This window comes from Syngnathus typhle, linkage group LG22 (assembly GCF_033458585.1).
Source record: "Syngnathus typhle isolate RoL2023-S1 ecotype Sweden linkage group LG22, RoL_Styp_1.0, whole genome shotgun sequence".
Taxonomy (NCBI): Eukaryota; Metazoa; Chordata; class Actinopteri; order Syngnathiformes; family Syngnathidae; genus Syngnathus; species Syngnathus typhle.
Genome location: NC_083759.1, coordinates 3,980,954 through 4,001,738, shown reverse-complemented (window position 1 = coordinate 4,001,738; position 20,785 = coordinate 3,980,954). Strand labels below are relative to the sequence as shown.

At 38.9% G+C, this 20,785-nt stretch overlaps 1 protein-coding gene across 8 annotated transcripts in view; it reads right to left on the bottom strand.

The window, feature by feature from the left end:
• Positions 1-20,785, bottom strand: part of flrt2 (fibronectin leucine rich transmembrane protein 2) — a 69,405-nt gene that overhangs the window by 29,661 nt on the left and 18,959 nt on the right. For 3 of the 8 annotated variants that reach the window (XM_061270117.1, XM_061270116.1, XM_061270115.1), the window contains exon 1: positions 5,085-5,355. The exons of 1 other annotated variant lie outside the window; for it this stretch is intronic. The gene's annotated coding sequence lies outside the window, so the exon portion shown is untranslated. Of the gene's footprint in view, positions 1-5,084; positions 5,499-20,785 lie in introns of those variants that run through there. 4 more of the 8 variants (XR_009711363.1, XR_009711365.1, XR_009711364.1 and 1 more) reach the window with 3 other exon arrangements.

The window sequence follows — 20,785 nt, the reverse complement described above, 5'->3', positions numbered from 1 at the left end:
TTTTAACTGTCCTTTACGTCACTCACGGGATATAACGCAGAACACATGACAATGAAATCATAACTGCAGCACAAAGAGAACATTCTCCAGATCGGCTGACTTTTTTTTTTCAGACCTTGCAAATGTGAATATTGCACATTTGGAATGTTACAAATAAAACTTAACGATTTATCTTTTGGATAACTGGCGACCAGCCAGCAAAATGATGACAAGTAAAATCGTGAAAAACTCAAAGAAAAAGACTCGAGCACCGCTGCTGCACCATGAAACATGTTTGTACAAAATAATCCTCCTCGTCTCGGAGGCTTCCTGTGCTTTGATGTGAACGTGTGAGAAGATACATCTTCAATCTTATTCTAATCCAATCAATGTTCTGGAAACATGGTAACATGAGTCACTAAATACATTAGTACCACCGCGGTAATTCCGACAGCCTTCAAAGTTTTCTTGTAAATGACAATTTAAAAAATATATATATTTGAGAGAAAAATTGTGTTTTCATGAGGTGGTGTGAAGGAGACGTGGAAGATGAGGACGGAGACCTGTGCGGAATTGGAAATGTGTCGGCATCATGGAGTCGGTTGAAAGTTCAGTGTGGTTGAAGCTGGAAAATCAACAAGTTAGTCTCTGCTGTACTCCTGCTGGCAGCTGGTCTGGATAGAGTTCACCAGGGCTTGTTGGGCCTCTTTCAGAAAGTTCCAAAGCAAACACGAATGGCCTCGCTCGCAGCCTATAAAACTTCCATGTCAAACCTACATCGTCAAACAGTGCCTAGTACTTCAAAAAATGCTATCAAAAATATACTGTAATCATTTTGGGAAAGGTTTGTGGAATTATGGTAACTGTGATGTAGTTCTGTATCTACCCCCCCCCCCCCCCCCCCCATAGATATTCAAAAACACCACGCCTGTTAAATCATTCAAAACAAAACCTGCTGCCTGTCAAATAACTTATCTCCTCGCAATGAAGAAGCTAAGCTCGCTAAAGTCCAGCCAGTCTTAGAACTTGCACGGTATGCAGGGCGTGGTTTGCCAAGAATAGCAGCGGGATCCATAATAAGACCTCTTTCATAGTCCAGATGTGATGGCAAATGACCAGATTGTTCAAACTCACAGTCCTTGCCGTTCATACAATACCCCATAATTTCCACGGCGCTGTCGGGCCTCACAGACATGAGGAATAACTGACTGAGTGCTCACCTATGGGTTAATCATGTCAGTAAAGTCCCTTGCATTGAGACTAAAATGATCCTCAAGCCAAACAACTTAAGTTTAACTTGGGTCTAATTGCAGCTCTGCAAACAGAACCGTTTAGTCAACCGAAAGGAGTTCACTTAAGATGTCGATTGTTTTTACAGTGTAACAGTAGATCGACTCAGACTCATTTAACATGCTTTTTTTTCAAATATCCATAATTAGTTTCTATGTGCTACAGAAGTGCGGACCTGCAAATGTGGTAAATTTTTGACTGGCAAATAAATATATTCCAAAGTACTCACAATTACTTGCAAATACATTTGAGCATACTCGCAAATACGTTATTATGTCCATGTTTTTCCCATAATGCCACGGGGGTATGCCCAATTAATTCAATCCTGTGTGTAGCCTACAAGTACCGTATTTTCTGCACTATAAGGCGCACCTAAAAACCTCCAATTTTCTCAAAAGCCGCCTTATAATCAGGAGCGCCTTATATATGGACCAATATTGAGCCACTACAGCAGGCGTGTCCAAAGTCCGGCCCGCGGGCCAAATGTAGATATCTTATATATGGACAAAGTTTTAAAATGGTTTGAAGGTGCGCCTTATAATCCGGTGCGCCTTATAGTGCGGAAAATACGGTATGTTCAGAAATATTCGCAAGTATGTTCAAGCATATTTACAAGTACACGTTCGAACAGATTTGGAGGTACGTTCAATAAACCTTAACATATATAGGAAATCAAAGTAACACTTGATGTTTCATTATGAGGTATTGACTAGTTGTCAAGCTGTGCATTGTTTCCGCCTCCTCAATCAACCGCTTCTAAATTTGAGTTTGAAAACCGCATCAAACACGTCAGTGAAATCAGCACGAATAGCTAAGGAAGTCATTTGAAAATGTTTGTTGTCGTTTCATTAGATTGGAAATCAGCTCAGAAATATGCATGTCTAATTTCCTCCTTTGGCCACCCAGTGTTTGATTACCTGCCACGTTAGGAAAAGTGAAACGTGCCATTTTCGTGTCTTCAACAAAACGAACATGCTTGTTTTTATAAAGCCAGAATTGTTGGAGAAAAAATTACAGGAGTCAGAATGGGATCGGAAGATTCGAATTGTTGATTAGTCTTTTCAAATTTTGGTGATGAGCTGGGGTGTATTTGTCATAGCTAATGTACTGTGACCCGTATGTCAGAGATGCGACTCGGAGAATCTGATTAATGACCAACACGGTAAATATTATCTCATTATTTTCGAAGTACTACCACAGACGGATAATCACAAACGAGTCACGAGTGGAAGATTATTGAATAAAAACAGCAGGCGGTGGAATTCATCACAAATCAGGGAGTCTGGTGCTACATTTCCTTTTTTTTTTAAAATCTTTTCTACATGTTATTCTCATCTCACGTTCAAATTGACTCTAATCTAATGATTGGAACTCAAATAGCCAGGTATTATCTTCCTTAAAATATACACTTAAAGCATTCTTTCGGAACTACTGAATTATGTTTGTTTTAAAAGCAGCGGGAGGAATTCTGCTACCTCTGCACCACTTTTCCACACGTATATTTATACATGCACATAAAATATTAACTTTTTTTCTTCTACATACACTTAATACCAATTAACCCTCATTCTACCGTTTGCCTATAATTAACTTATTGTTGGTATTTCAGAATTTTTTTTTAAGCCCTTGTGGTACACGTAGAGAAAAAAAAATGAGAACAAGCTTCTCCTTGTGCAGGGTCCCCCCCCCCCCCCCCCAGTTGGCTTGGGACCCGTTTCTAACCCAACCAGTCACCCCCTCCTCACCCTTGCAATACTCCTCTGCTTGTTCACCACTCTCCTGTTCCCTGACTACATGTCTGAGCACGGTCTTCGGGTCATGTCCAGCGCCAGACAATGTCTGATTCATGCATTCAGACTTTAGCTGATTCCAAACTATTTCAGCTTGGGGCTAGTTAATGGATTGATTCAATATCCTCCAAGCAGACTGATCAATTTCAGTCTACTGGAAGGAGGTCCAAAAAAATGAATAATTGAAAAGGTACACAAAATAACTGGATTTTAAATTCCGGATCGTCTTCTCTTGCGATCTTTAACTAGCATTCCATGTCAAGTTAGAACAAAGACGCACTTTGTTGTATGTTTTTCTTTTTTTTCATCAAATTATTCATCTTCATGCAGCACAGGTTTTTTCAGGGGGGGGGGGGGACTTAGAGTATTTTCCAAAAGCCTAATTTGACGCTTCAAATGACTTCACATGCCTACTTGAAAAACATTACATATACTTAATTAAAGCTAAACATTCAACCAATGCATCAAAGATTCTTAGTGGGGCAGACGTTTCAAATTAGATCAGCAATTTCAATTAAACTGCTAATTAGGGAAAAATAATGACTTAATAAGTGACTGGACTGCAGCTACCATCACAATCTAGTATATAAATTTCAATAAAGCATCCTTTACAAAAACATTTGCTTCACTGGACAGGTTAGATGATGCTTGATCTCATTTAATCGGAATATGTTGAGGGGAAAAAAAAGTCACAGCTTGCTTTTTGCTCATGATCTATTTTTCCAATATTGTTTTTCCAATTATTTTTCATTGTGTTTTTATGAGAAGGTATTAACTAGCTAAAAGCCAAAGCCATAATAAAACCTTCAGTGACCTCAATGCATTCATTAAGGAACTGACGGGTCATGTGATCATAATGATAACGTTAGCCGTTGCTATTCCCTGTACACTGTAATGTTTACTCGTTAATCATGTCCATTGGCAGTGGTGAGTTGCTGGTAAGTGAATATTGTAAATGGAGGTTATTGGGCCACCTCTTGCCGGCAAAAAAAAAAAAAAAAAAAAACTTTTGATCACAGGCGCGTTGTTATTTTCCCCGAGAAGAATTGTGTGTTTACCTGCAAGAGCAATGGAGCACTTCACACCCATTTAAATAATGGGACCATTCCAAGATAATTGCTGCTGTTTCACCCCAGACATTTTTAAAGTTATAGCGTGAAAATGCATCGCAATTACCTGAAATTGTTTTTCACGCTGAGAGTTGATGGCAGATTTATGAATCTCAACTTAAAATCCCTAATTATTCCCCCCCCCCATCATTGTAGATAACCACCATGAAAGGATGCGAGTATTCTCTTACGTCTTGTAAACGAAAAAAAAAAAGTGTGTGCTCAACCTTTTATATTTTAGGCCACTTATTAAAATCATCAGTGAGTGTTTTTAAAGCGAGCTTCAGAGAGACGTCAAGCGGAAGGTTGACAAGACAAGTGCAGCGGGTCACTAAACAACAAGCAGGGAGCAGGAAAGAAACAAGGCAATCATAAATAATGCATGAAATAAAAAAAAGGTCCCACTTTGAAGCATCCACAGCAGCTTTCAGCTCTCTCTCTCTTTCTTTCTCTTTCAACTTTGCACACTTTCTTCAGACATCCTCCAAACTCAGCAGGAGAGTGAGACTGATTGGTTTAATTATGTGTGCTGTGATTAAGCGGGAACACTCATCAATATAGATCCTGAGATGGAACGCGATGAGGATTAGAAAGATTCTCTATCAGGTACCGGAAAGTTTCATTTAGACAAGTCATTTGCATGCATGCGAGTTATAAACCAATTGCGGAGTCTAATGAGATCCATTTGAAGAGAGGGATCAATATTCCATTACAGAGATAAAAAGTTTGATTGACGCAAAAATATAAGGTTTCGTTATTATTTTACGACTTGAGAATCAAAAGTTTTGTCACAAAAACTACTGTAATTACCGTAAAACTTTGTCTATATAATCTGACTGTCATTTTCATTTCATCTAAATTGTGGCCTGTTTCTTTTCATACACACTGCAAGACATTTTAAAGATGGGACACTTACCATCTTTGGACAACTTGTGGTCATAGCAGAGAAGAAGCGTGGCAAACACAAGCTTTGCCAGGTCACCCTCGCATCCCGGGACTACTCCCACATACGAGGTTGTTAAATTCTAAGCACATATGGGGAGGTCGGCTGGTTTGCTAGCGTGGAAAAACGAAAGTAGCAGTCAAGTCAGGCCCTGGAAGGAAAAGGAGACAGACAACACGCAAAGACGGCTTCTTCCCCTTCCTCCTCGCTGTCTCTCATGTAACTTAACCCCTGAGGTGCCTTGGTGAGTAGACACAAACAGAACCAGTTCCAGACCTGTCCTACACCAGCCTCTCCCCTTTTTTTTTTGACTCACTATTTTCTCTTCTACATTTTTTTTTTGGTATCATCTAACTCCTGAAAATGCGCGGGCCTGCGATGAGCTCACCGTGGCTTCATGTTTCAGAGCTCTACTGGAATGCAAGGGGCAGCCACACAGAGAGGTAGAGGTGCTGGCGGGGTTAAAGGTTACAAGGATAGTGTGGAGGAACATAGTCAAGAGGGGTCTGTCTCATAGGGTCGTTTTGCGCTGGGGGTCGAGGCGGGTGGGGGAGGGGGGAGTCGGAGGGGCTTGCTGTGCTGAGAACAAAACAGGAGTTAAAGGGGTCACAGACAGCGGATGTCGTGGGGCCAAAGTACATTTGACAGCACTTGGGGCTGTGGACTTGAGAAATAGTTAGACACTTAGAATTCCCCTAAGTGCCAGATTTATTGCTCACTCAGCGTTTCGGGTGTTCGCCTCAAGGAATAGTCTTTTGGGAAGTGAGCACTAGTCATACTTTATTTTGTATACACTGACGTGTGCTACGGAATCATGAACTGGTGTCATATTGACGTCGAGGAAAATTCTTTGGGAACAAATAGGGCTCAAAAGTTTTAAACCTATTAAGTAAGATTCGCGTACCTGCATCACTAAACCCAATTTTCATTTTCTTGCAACTTGGACAATTGGAAAAGATTAGCCAACGTCCTGCATTAAGTTACACAAGACTTTTTCATCTATTTTTTGAGACCTCAGCATACTTCAGTTCAGTGAGCATTTAAGGATTAACTCTGAACGTCTGTTTTGCCTTTTCTCTGCCTTTTTTTTTTTTGCTACAGTTATTCCAAAAGAAGGTGCAGTCTCAACAAGAGATGTTATGAGAAGAACATGAGATGGGATGAAATCCCCCCCCCCCCCACTCGACTCAGTCTTGCCACAAATAGCAGGAATGAACTTCAAATGTTTAAATTGTGTATATCAATATTTTAAAAAATTAGCCTTTATCCATAAATGTTTTACAGATTATTTGATTTTATAACACACATCAGAAGTGTCCGTTTAAGTCGCATTTACAACCGTAAAATTTGTCAAGCAATAGTCGGACCATCTTTGTTTCAAAGCTTGAGATTTTTACGAGAAGCAGCATACATCATTTTTCTCTTTTAAAATCAAGATTAATATTTGAAGACTATACAAACTAGCAAATAGTCAAAATTTTGTTTTAGAAAACAGGTTTGACTTGGAAAAATAAAAACTAAATGGAACCTTCATTCTGTCAATGGGAACAGATGGAACAACTAAAAAGGGACATTAATTTTTGCCGCCATTTAGAATGGCCTTGTTGGCAGACTTTAAAAAAAAAAAAAGAATGAGTCATGCTATTTGCTCCACATTTGTCCATTCTGTTGAATTTATTTAATTTTATATCATGAAGTGCTTGCCCCTCAAAAATAAATCATCTGAATCCAGAGACATTTTTTTGGTTGCTGTATGGTGTTCTTAAAACATGTGTGGCATTAAAGTGGCAACCCCCAAAGTGATTTATTTATTTACCCCCCCACATGTGCCAAAATCTCTGGAGGCGTCCATGTCCGGCAAATCGCTCTACTGACATTACCCTCTTATTAAATTTGAATATATGATTCGTCAAAAGTTGTGACACAAAAAAAAACTTTGCGTCTTTTCCTGATCATCGCTACCAGCCTCTGTATATCACAAACACTAAAAAAACTTCCCACTATACTTTAAAATGACTCAACAGCTTTATTTCTGTCAAAGTAATTGTATCTTTCTAGCCGACCACTCTTCTTTTGTACTGCACCTCTTCTCATGCCGTCAGGCATGTGTGGTCTTTATTAAGACAGGAAGCGTGTGAATGAGACTTGCAAGCCAAATCTCAGGAATTCAAATCCTTTTTTTCCCCCCTTGTGGCACTTTTCAAAATTGGTGCCAACTAATTGCTTGCACGGATAACACGGTTCTGTATGAGGTCTTGGTTCCCGAAAAGAAAAAAAGAAAATACAGGATGTGTCGTGTTTGCACGATGAGTACAGGCGAGTATGTTAAACTCTCTGATGGCTTGTTCCCATGGGAACAGCGGCAATAACGAACAGCTTGCTTTTGGTGTTGTTGTTTTGGCAATGTTAGCGCTCCTGGAACCATGACAGGCATCGGGGCTGGTTTGATATGGAAAATCCCGGCCAGGTAAGCCCCAGGAAGAAGTCCCTTACTTCCTTTCGTTATTTGTTCGTACGACTGCTGTGGAATTTCTCTTCGGATTGAGTTTTTGTTACGTATCATGAACTGACAGGCTGAACTTGTTCTTGAGGTTTCCAAAACTCTCAGGTGGATCATGAGATCCGCTTCGGTCGAGCGACCGCAGGTTACTGTTACACGTCCCCCGCACGCTTCGCCGACCAACACTTGGCATCGGTTTTGACCTTTGGGGTCTCGTGGGGAAGTCAACACCAGCTAAGCGAAGGAATTTTGCACAAAATACTGAATGATAAGATCTGTCAGTAGGGTAGTTAACGTCATTAACATATTTGTAATTGTATCCAGACGGAAAATACAGTACCGTATTTTCCGCACTATAAGGTGCACCTAAAAAGCTCCAATTTTCTCAAGTGCGCCTTATATATGGACCAATATGAATTCGTGGATGAGGACTAACTTATTAAAGCTTTCCATGTTTATTTTGTGTGTTGTGTGATATTAACGTTTGAGCAACGTCGAGTTATTGATATATTGTTATTGTTTTCACTAGTTCGAGTGTTACTATATTGTGAGTGCATTAACGTTTGAGCAACGTTGAGTTCTACGCGCCTTATACATGGACAAAGTTTTAAAATGGGCCATTCATTGAAGGTGTGCCTTATAATCAAGTGCGCCTTATAGTGCGGAAAATACGGTAAATCACTAGTGAAGGTGCCATTGCGAATATATTGGCATTTTTATTTTCCAAAATGTTTAAAAGTGAAACTATGAAGCAAAAAAAATAATCATCGTCCAAACATGCATCAAAATCACCATTTTATTTTCCTGTTGTCTTGTCACTGCTAAAGCAAGGGAGTCAGGAAATAAAAATTAAAGTGCACCTTTATTGGCTGAGCGAACATGTCGCTTTATAGTGTTTTCATTCTTGAGTAAAAACACATTCAGTAAAGCCTTCAACCGACTTCTTGCTGAGAGCAAACGTCTACACTCTCGCCTGCCCTCTCGCCAGGGACAGCAGGGTAATTACATCATTTGGAGGCTGGAATGAAAGCACTTTACAAGAGAAAGGACGTGAAATGCTTTATTGCACGCCGAATTGCCAATTAAAAACAACACCTGGAATTCACGGACTTGCTTGCTTAATACAAAACCTCCCCAGCGGCCGAGCCTGAAAACCAGTTGGTCCCTTTCCTCCCGAGAGGCCCCCTTGAGAATGTTTTTCTTTCCATCTTTCGTACAGTTTGACTTTATTTGCCTGTCAACAATGCAGCTTCACATTGGTTTACATAAACCATAAGTCACTCGAGACATGGCATGCTCTTAACCTTATTAATACAGTCCATTTCCTGGCTAGCACATATGGCACAGCTACAACACAAACCAAAGTGAAAATGGTTTTGATGCTCTCCAGTACCAGGCACCACGTAACACACCCAGTCCAGTCCAATCATCCTAGATATATTCCATGCTCCGTGAAAAGAAGCAAAAATATTTATACCAGAATTATCTTATCGTTGGACAAATATTTAAATCATTCTCTACCATCGACGAGTAGAGACGTCAATTTGTAACTGGGCTGGAAATTTATTGGCACTTCATCAGCCTTGGTCGGGTTCTGTCAATGGGAGAAAGATTCTATGGCCCATTGGAAGACAAACTTCCTGAAGATAATTTATGGATTTTTTTTTCTTTTATGATTACAGCCAGTTATTGTCTATATATGAGAGTGGGCTCATTCATACCGTCAGAGCATTTGTTTGTTGTCAGACAGAGACCACCACTCAAGGTCTCGGGTCATTCATTTTGGTATGCGCCGACCGTGATCACACCTGCCCAAACAAACTGGTTGAATTCAGCTAAACTAAATAAGACAGATGTGAAAAGCAAGGTTGTTCTTTTGCATAACCATGGTGAACAAGATAATAGTAAATGTAGCGTTCGCGGCATGAGGGAATGAATGTGTCACTTTCGTGGCACTGTCTTTAAAACCCGCTGAGTGATTTCACTCGAAACAGCAAAACATTGTCAAGGAAAGTTTGGAGTTTTGTCACACTTAGCAATCGTCACTCTCTGAAGATTGTAAATTATTATAAAATTTGGTGAGGGTTAGCCAACAGGCAATACAAAATACAACTTTGTAAATAAATACAGTGATCCCTCGCTACTTCGCGTTTCGTTTATCGCGGCCTCACTACATCGCAGATTTTTTTTCAAAATTAAAAAACAATTCAAAAGTTAAAATAAAACTTGTAAATTGAGGAAACATATGTCTAAACTTTAGGACAATGTAGCATTGCTCCAAATGTTCCTTTCATTCTTTTAGAAGTCCTTTTTCGCGTGTTAGCACGATCACGAATTAGCATCTTTCCGTTTACTCGTTAGCCTGCCCAGTATTTCTTGTTGGTGACCGTACTTTGCGGATTTCACTTATCGCGGGTGGTTTTTTGGAACCAATTATCCGCGATAAATGAGGGATTACTGTAATGCTGGAATATTATGAGATGTTCTCTTATCCAAGAATGATTTTAGTGAGGCTTGAAAATAAAATTCTTATTCTCTGCTATGGCTAACGCTTCAGTTCCTATTCTCAAGTGCAACCTTCTTTCATGGTCTGACTGCTGATGGTTATATACATCATCACTGATTGGTCGTAATACCGCCCAATGTGCGCCATTTAACAAAAAATAAGCTGCGGGGTAGCAAAAATAAAATCCCAATAAACTACCAAATAAATCTTATAAAAGTGGTGTGAGAAGTTCAAGACATGCCAACTTCTCCAAAATAATCACAAGCATAAAAATAAGTTACACATTTTATTTTCCATCATTGAACATAATAACTGAGGAAACTTTCTTGTGGCTAATGCTGAGATACTTGAAAAAAGCCGTCATCGCAGTGAACTGCACCAATGTGACTTTTAAAATTATTTTATGGATCATTTCAAGAGGAGCTTTTCAACATTATAAAGTAGCAGTGGTAGTGCGTTGTCAGCATTTCCTTCTGAAGAGCAATTTGCAATTTAATGATTTTTTTAAACAATTAGCAACCAGTATCTAGTGTACCGTTATATATAATATATATATAAGAAATTCAACTTTTTCTCAAATTTTATTGAAAACTATCAGTCCTGCTCCAGAATTTCCATCCATTTTCATTTTATAACCACAACCATAAGCCCACACGACCATGACGAAGGTGGTGATGATTCTTTAAAAAGGTACCAGAGCAGAAGTAGCAGCAAACATTTGCGGTATTAGAAAGGAGCCCTCGCTTACTTTGTAAATGTCTTTAGCAGCAAGTGCCATCTTATTACACTGCCACACTCTTCCAGATGCATGGAATATCATTTATGCTACCCGTTCAAAGTCTTACGAAAGCGGATGGAGATCAAAAGAGATGGATCCTCCTTGATAACATGTTTTGCTGCAAATGGGCAAAAAATAAACGAGTCAAGCTTGCCTTCTCTTTGTAGTTGTAGTCAAAGTGGTGCTTGGGAATGGAAAGCAAGCAAGGATAATGGTGCCTTGCAAATATAAAATGTGGCTTGTATGAATTGAAATTAGCCACGCCATTTAACACGTTTTGTGCGATCATTTCCAAAATGGTTTTCAGTTCATTATGCAAAGGCTCCTGGAAACAGATATAATAAAAATGTATATTTTGCTGTAAAACATTGTCTCGACTCAAGGGGATTAAGCTGTTTCATGTATGATTTATGTCAACAGATTAGCGTGATGACTAGTTCTCGGAAACTCTCGCACTCTGCTTTGTAATTGCGGGAAGAGAGGGCTCAAATGAATTGCCGTTATTCTACAGGGGGGGGGGGGGGTTACCTTCCGACATGCTATGTGATGTCTCTATTGACCATGGGATTCTGCTAGCATGTGATCTGCTAGCATTGTCGTTCTCGCGAAGATAGCGTTGTCATTCTTGCTAAGATAAAACTAAAATAAGCCTTGCTGGCACAATTTGCATCAACTCAAACACCCTTGTGTACTGTTCATATTGTTGTTACTCGGCCAGTGTTTGTGGGTCTGATGGACCCGTTACATTTTGTGCCTTTTAATGCCTCACAATCTAACACTTATGTTAAAATACTAAACAGATGTTTATATTTATAACATATCATGTATTCTGATATATGTTCTTCACAGAAAATGAGCCAGTGAGTCTCAGTTTGAAAATTAATTAATTGTATCATTTTTCTTTTAATAAAAAAAAATAAAAACGGGTCCCACAGACCCGAGCACCACACAAGAGTTGAATTGATCAAATGATGCCCACCAGCTACTTTAAGTTGTATAACTAAAACTAGAAATGATTGTCCTTGAATGTCCTGTTTAGTGTACTGCCATGTCAAAATGGCTGTGGACAAAATAGAAATGTTATGGTGGCCCAAGACTTGTGCAGCACACCAAGACACGGTCTCTGTGCCCTCCATGAGCCCTGCAGCTTATGCCAAGATGCATCACTTGGGAATAATATCCATTTTGACCTGCTGAAATATTCATTAGGGCACCTAGGGTGCACCAGAGGGTGGCTATTTAATACCATGGCAAAAATAGTCTTTCTTGAGGTTCGTGTGGTAACTTTTAGGAAAATACTGGTCAAAGCTTTTATGGTTCCGTAATGAGTGAGATGGGATGGATACAAAAAAAATATGAGTGTTAATTCATCTGATAGCTTTTACATTATGTGCCTTGGTAAACAACCTCCAGTAAATTATAATCTTTTTGTTCTCGCATAATTTCTTGACCTCAACTCCCTTGATTGTCTGATTGCCGATGTCTCGTGGCTGCTTGTTGTGCTCATGTTACTTACATCAACCAATTACTTCGGCCAAGATCACAAAAATAGGATTCGGGGAGAAAAAAAAAAAAAAGAGCACTTTGTATATCAAAGACAAAATATAATTGGCTTCCGGGTGTGTAGTTTTGTTGACTTTATCAGTTCCATGTTGTAGTTTGGATTTTACCGCCCACAGCTCCATTGCCTTATTGGTTTAAATCTCATGTCATCGATCAAGCATTTGACATGTGGAGCATTTAGTTTCAAAATAGCCACTTATTTCCCTCAGGAGATGGCAGGGAGAGGAAATATATTGGACTTGATCAGGTATCCAAACAAACCCAAATCAATCAATCAATCAATCAATGAATAATGTCAGCTCGAAACCTCTTCTGTCTCACTTTCACGAGGTTTTTAATCATACGATTTGTTTTCAAAAAATACATGCAATGACGTCGCTTTAATTAAATGGGTTTACAGAGAGGTTAGAGAAAAAAAAATGGAACAGAGATGGAGAGGGGGGGAACTATCAAAAGCTGACAGCCTGATTCATCTCCGTGTGTTTTGGATGCTTTCCATCCACCTGGTGTGTCCTGTTCAAATGTTTCTCTCTTCATTTATTCAGCTGCCTTGTCATCTCTACAGACGCTCCGAAAAAAACACACACACACGCGATAGGTAGTACACACTACACAGTGTAGAGTGCACATAATTTGTCAGAACCGAAAGTAATCCCAGATAGCGCACGCAGCAGGTAGTGAATTGAGCAAAACATAAAGGGAGTGGTTGATATAGTACATTCTTTCTCAAGAGGGAGGATGACTGACACTGGGAAAAACAACTTACCTCAAAGTACACGTGAAGCATCTGAATTTGCAAGCGCAAGTTGCTATGAGGATTAAAATGTTATCCACTACGTTCATACCTCTCTCAAATCCTCCTCCATTCTTAATCCAACGGAACCTCGAAAGCCCCTCAAGTGTTACACTAATCGCAAATTCATCTATTTGTAGATATACTGAAAAATTCACATCATTTTTGCTCAGGCCAAAAATCATTAATATAAAAGTAGCACTTTGGTGCTATCACGTGGTGTCGAAGGGCAATTCTAAACCTTTTGTTGGTGGGATTGTCCTCTCAAAACGGGCTCATTTCAGCAAGGCAAAATATAGGAGGTGAAGTGTATTTATAATTTGAATTACCGTATTTTCCGGACTATAAGGCGCACCTAAAAACTTAAAATTTTCTCAAAAGCCGACAGTACGCCTTATAGTCCACTGCGCCTTATATATGGACCAAATTCCTAAATTTAAACTGGCCCGAAGCATTGTGTCATGAAATCAATCATAAGTCTCCCGCTGAAGACTATGAACCATGAATCAAAAAGACTATGGATCATTATTTTGTGATTATAAAGTAATTTGTTGCGTCTGAAGTTGAAATAAAACAAGATAAAATGGTGAGAGATTTGATTTGGATTAAAAATCTGACATGATGCATTAATGGTGCGCCTTATAGTCTGGTGCGCCTTATATAAGGACAACGTTTTAAAATGGGCCATTCATTGAAGGTGCGCCTTATAGTCCGGTGTGCCTTATAGTCCGGAAAATATGGTAGACTCATGTTTACCCCGATAAAATGCTAATACTATGCTAACATTGCAGGACTACTCAATTTAGCCTAAACACATGATAGGGGAGCATCAGGTACCATCTGCTTTTTAATTATTATAATTCATCTCCCACACTGGAGTGAAAAAACCTGAAAAATGCTCAGGGGGGAACTGTTGTGTAAACTAAAGCCAGTTTTTTCCTGTTCAGGCTAGAAAAGAGAGGGAGAGAGGCCGCATTACACAGTGGCTTGAATGCAGATGGGAATCTTTAAGCTGCAGTTGAAATGTGATTTTAGGTCAGATCCAGATCTCAGAAGACCAATGCCTGTGAAGGGCCTGTTTTTTCTTTCAAACATTATTTTGCCATTTGGCAGTGCGCCTGTCGTCCATAACGCTCCATGTCCCGTTTTTTCACGGCTCGATCGACACACGACCTCACGCCACCCCCTTATCCCCTTCCCTCTTCTCCTCTCCTCCACCAGCACCACCAGCTGTTGAATACATCAGGCGCCAAAATGGCTCCTCAGCTGCCACCAGGGCACCAAGAGAAAAGCCTGACAAGCCGAGCAGCTGCTGGCGTGAAACCGAGCAAGGTCAGACAGACTAAAATTTAGTGCTACCTGCCTAGAGCATGACTTGGCAACGGATTGGATCTCTTCATCGAAGCAAACGACATAGCCCAGGTTATTCTGGCCGACATCTCAAACTCAATTTAAAGGAAAACAATTTGTATTATCTTTCCAATAAACAACAATCAGCTATCGGGTCGTCAAATTTGTCACAATAAATGTCACTCACTGTCTAACGCTAATGTAATTGCCAGTTTTTATAAAAGGATTAGCATAACTTCCAATGAGATCAGTGCAGAATTTGTGACTGAACAATCCTGTTAAGTGCAGAAGATGAGAATTTGGCCGACTGATTCACTATTGCTGCTTCGACACGCTGAATGCTGCCCCGTGGCGCCATCGTGACGCACCCATGTTAGTCTTGAGAGATGGCTGTGTCTAATAAGCCAATCACGGGTGTCAATTTCATGGCGCATATGCTAGGAATGTATTTCATGTCACTTGTCATCCGCAGATCTCAAGAGTTAATTCACCAGTCAGGTTCACTTTGTTCATTTAGTGGATTAAGGATTATCACACTTCTGATGGGGCGTTGCAAAAACACTATAGAAAATAAAGAATATTAAAAGATTATCATTTTTTGATCAGTTTGTGCATCATCAAAAAAATGGACAAAACTCTCCTACGTCGGCCTTTAAATCACTGTGACTAAATGCCAATGATTTTAATAGACCTATTATGTAATAAATAAATGAATAAACACATAAATACATAAAGAAGTAAATGGCATTTACAAATAAAATAAAAAATAAATAAAAATAAACCCTGTCACAAAGATAGATAACTAAATAAATAAATAAATGCATAAAAAAGTAAATAACATTTACAAATAGAAGAGGCAAAATTAATAAAAAATAAACGCCGTCACAAAGATAGGTCACATAATTATTGTGATTTCAGACTATTTTTTTATAACTACAGTTAATATAAAAAAAAAAAGTTGAATACATTTGCTTTAAAAAGTGCCTATATATTTGATAACTCAAAAACAACAAGTGATAGAATTAACATAACACATGTTAATTAATCAATATAATTGTTTAAATGTACATTTACTATATTTATTTTACTGTATAATGGAAGGAGTGACTTCACCGACCCATTCCCACCCACCGACTTCATCCCACTGTTGCTAAGAGGGTGTTTCCTGACAAGTGAGGTCATTTTACCTCTATGTGTTAAGGTTTTAAAGCAAAGGCTTAGGTTGAAATTTTATTGGCAATTGTATAATGTTTCATGCCGGAGCCTGAGAGACTTTGCCTTATGTTTAGCCGGCGGGCCACTTTCAGGAAAAGCTGATGTATTTTGATAGCAGTGAGAGTTGAGGCCGTCAAAGTATCTGCCTGAGGGTAGTTAGCTCTCCTTCTGCATTGCTGACTAGTTACGTAAACTCATGCCACACAACAAAAGTGGTGCTGTGTGGTAACATGTAATTAAGTCAATTGCGTCAGTTATTTTTATTACACTTTTTTTTTTGTGTACTTGAACACCAATGCTGCTATTTGTGATGCATAAACCTTCCCAACGTACCAATGAATGAAGTGATTGACTTTAAAAAAAAAAGTTTCAGTAGTTCGATGTTGAAAGTTTGAACTTCCTCCAATGTGGGAAATATTTAAAAGTTGGACCAGATTCATAGCTTCAAGGAAATATGCTTTTTAAAAAAAAAAAGTTCTGGCAACCCCAGTACCCACAGTCTTTGTTGTGGAGGCAACCAAAAAGTGTTTTTTTTAATGAATTATTACGACACCTGCCCATGAAAACTTTTTTTAAAAACGATTGAAAAACAAAAAGGTAAACATTCTTTTAAAAAGGAAAACTACCAGTATAGTAAAACATATAGCATTTGAATTATTTTATTTCCTTAACCAATGAGAATCGACAATGGAATTGGAATAAATTAGATTCCCACAAATACAATTTTTGCTTAAATACTCCACGGAGGAGAATGTAGCTCCATTATGGTTCTGATCCAGTATTGGCAAACTGAACTCAACTCCTCGGCATTTTCCACTTATAAGTGATACAACAATGATTTAAGAACTGATATAGTTACTCAACAGTTGACAAGTGTTTCAGACGAGTGCTTCAGTAAAATTGCGTGCCTTCTCCCTGAATACAATCTCTGAAGTGTGTTCTTTCAGTTTCCGTGTGACTCTTGACATGTCATCCTCTCCTGCAGCATCGCTCCTCTTCATCTACCTCCTGGCAATGCTCATTAGGGACCATGAGAAAGTGCCCTGTAGGGTTTTCTGTCTCCACATTTTTTTCGCAATAAAGCTCGAGTGTCAGTGTTTGGAGAAACTATTTAAACATCACACTGACAGACAGCATTTCGGCACGCACACAGCATCATGGCTGGTGATGTTTGCGTTCCAGTCCAAATGTCAATAAAATCATGACAATAAAATCGATTCAAATAGCAATAAAATGATCGCATTAAAGGATTCCAATTTGAACACAGCTCACAGTTTCCACCGAATGAAATTGCTATTGTGGCTTTCTAAGTCAATCTTTGACCTTCAGTCATTTAATAAATTTGATATCCAGCCCTTATCATTATACTTCACTACACGTTATATGTACTTTGCATTTGTATACTTGAATAAGCTATTTACCATTAAAAAAAAAGAGAAAAAAGTCACAGCAACTACATTGAAAAAAGTCAAATAAATTATTTTTATTATTTATATTAATAATAATTTAGTCAAAACAGAAACATGCAATTTTAAAAACTCTCAAGGTGAAAAATGATTAACGAACGATTTTGAGCGCTGTCAGTTCTGTAATAGAATAATGGCGCCTTCCCCGCACTGCAGCTCTCAAGGTAGTGCATACAACACTATTGACTAATATAGTTGGAAAGTTCTCAATTGGGAAAAGATATCTAGATTATTCAAAATCAAGTTAAAGTTCAGATATAACTTCTGTAAAATCATTAAAGAAGCGAGTCGATTCAGACATCTATAGTTTTGTTTAGAATCTTGACTCATTTGCATGAATAACGAATCAAACAAATACATTCAAAACCTTTGATTTATTTAAAATATTATTGAAAAATAACATTTCCAAAAGTGCAAAAATGGTCTCTTTCGCTAAAAGACCAAATTGTCTGAAGAGCAGCTTAAGCCACTCGGGTGAACCTGTAAAAAATTAATATATATATATTTTTATATACAAATGCCGCAATAAAGAAATTGCAATTAACAAATAGACACTATTCACCATGCCAACATTCAAGACTGCGCATCGTTACCAAGGAGAAACATTTCTCCATTCCCTCAGTCCGTTGTCAAAGGAAAGGGCTAAATATTTGCTATCAAAACATGGCATGTGCTTTCTCTTGCTGTAATTATATTATCATTTATGAAACAAACTTCACTTTTTGACAGCATAAATATCTATTTGATAAGACTATTTAGTTATTTCAATATAAATGAGCGGCATCACTTAACATAAGTGAGATTCAAAATAACAAAATATATGAGATCCATCATAGCAAATATGCTAAAAATTAAATACACTCGATGTGTCACATGATCTTTGCAACTTTTTACCCGATTCGATTTCAACCTCAACTATTCACCCCCTTTGCAAATGCGTTTACCCTGACCTCATTTCCTATCACCTCCCAAGTCACAGCTCCCCATATCACGAATGGCAAATAAGTGCTGAGACAGGTCAGAGCTGCTGGGGGCGGATGTCAGGCTTCACACGGAGCATCATTACGGACCATTACGGTCAGTCACCCACCGTTTAGCACACAGAGCCCCCGCGTCCTGTATGTGTAACACGATGTGCTATTCCACTCTTACATATGTGGTGGACGCATGCCAACTATACACTGGCAGGCCAAGAAAAATAACCAAGTGGATTGTAAATGCAAATAAGAACTTCCAATTGGGTAGCAATCCTGTTTAATGCTGACCACCCAAGACGGTTAATGTTATAATGTGGACTCACTTCAATTGCTGCCATTTGTAAGGGCGTAAATGAGGTCAGCTGACTAAGTACACGATGAACAGAGAGAAATTCACCGAGATTATAATGGCGTGGTTCATGGGGCTCAAATTCAGAATCTGCGGGAGGAGGTGGAGGCACTGCCCCACCATGAAATATACTTTGAGCCCGCTAGGTGTCTAGCCAGATAATTGACATTTGGGTAGTTTTTGTATTTTTATTTTGCTGACCCCGTAAAATATCCTTGGCCACCTTAAGAGAAAAAAAATTATAGCTCCGCCAGTGCTGTGAACATGAATATAAATTAAAATTATTGTGCATCATTAAACAAAGACCAACCATTTTAATAATCTATAGCTTATTTCCTGTTTTCTTCTGCTCTAAATTGTCCTTATAGAAACTAGAGCATGAATTATGATGCAATACAAACTGGCTTACCAATCATGTGAATTTTGTTCCGGTTTGAATTACACCAGGTATCCTCAAGAATAATTTGCAAGCCACATATTCATGACCCACAAGGTTGTTCTTATCCCCAACGTTGTGGTACTGCAGCCTAGAGATAAAGCTAATATGATCCAATTACTTTGCACTTTAATTCTTGCAAGGTGAATGGCCCAATCATTCATGGTTAATTCCACTGGCTCTTTATTTCTGCCTTGGAGCCAATGTTGATGTAGCCATCAAAAGTCTGTTTGACAAAAAGTCTATCAACAACAGGCTCTGCTTTCCTATTCAAATTCTGGCAATCCTGTTTTCTCACGCATAAAAAATGCTACTTGCAAAATTCACAAATCTGCTGTACTTGTATATTTAATCAAGTCTTTGTGAGATGATTTCTTCCTAGGTGGCATTTTGTTGGAAAAAAAATCATTTTGCATATTTTGCCACCTTACCTTTTGTCCCTATAAATTACCGTATTTTCCGGACTATAAGGCGCACCGAACTATAAGACGCACCTCCAATGAATGGCCCACTTTAAAACTTTGTCCTTATATAAGGCGCACCGGACTGACTATAAGGCGCACCATTAACGCATCATGTCAGATTTTTTATCCAAATCAAATCATTCTCCATTTTATTTTTTATTTTTCAACTTCAGACGCAACAAATTACTTTATAATCACAAAATAATGATCCATAGTATTTTTGATTCATAGTCTTCAGCCGCCCACTTATGATTGATTTCATGACACAATGCTTCGGGCCAGTTTAAATTGAGGATTTTGGTCCATATATAAGGCGCACCGGACTATAAGGCGCACTGTCGGCTTTTGAGAAAATTTGAGATTTTTAGGTGTGCATTATAGTCCGGAAAATACGGGACGATGATGCATGAAATTCATCAAAACATATTTCCATCACCCTTCATTTGCTATGACCTAACACTTAGTGAATGTTAGCGTGCTTGCAACCATTAAAGGGAGGAATGAACACACCGAGGCATTAAACGAAAGGACCAGCTGTACCGTTTTATGCGGGAATGCACATTATTGTCCGTACCACATTGTGAGAGACAATGCCACACATTTGGAATGCCTCTACTAATTCAAAAGTCAAACTACTGCAGGACAGACGCTTCTCGACAACTACAGCCTGGGTTTTATCCAATGGCTGCAAGGAAAGCCGCGTAGGCTGTCACCATGTGGCTGTTTTATGTCAATCAAAGCCGTGCACTCGTGGGTCAGGAACGGGTTAACCTGTCACTGCCTTTGCTTTGCTGTGTTTTCAGCAGCCGGTTGGGAAATTCCAAGTCACTTCAGGGTATGCTGATTTTGGTGAAATCTAATGAAAATAACTAAATGTATTGGTGCTGAACAAGAGACATGGGAACCAGGTAACAGGAACTGGACAAGTAGAGGGGTCAAACTGAAATATGACCTTAAGCTCCATTTCTTCCTTGAGCAAGCCAATGAACCCCAAACTGCTTTTAGGCACAACATAACAGTGGACTCCTCTTACGCTGACATACCTTGCTTTAAGTGTAAACTGAATTTCCCCTTGTGAGACCATTAAGGGAATTCTGTTCTGTGCACAGTAACAGCCACAAGGACAGACTTTTCCTGCTGCAAAGCAGGTGCACAGTAGTGTAAAATTTATGTCGAGAACAACTCGAAAAACGTTAAACCTTCAATCTGGACCCAAGAGTATGTAATGATTTTGAAGCTGCTCACTCAAAAAAAACCTTTAAGTCTAGAAGAGCATT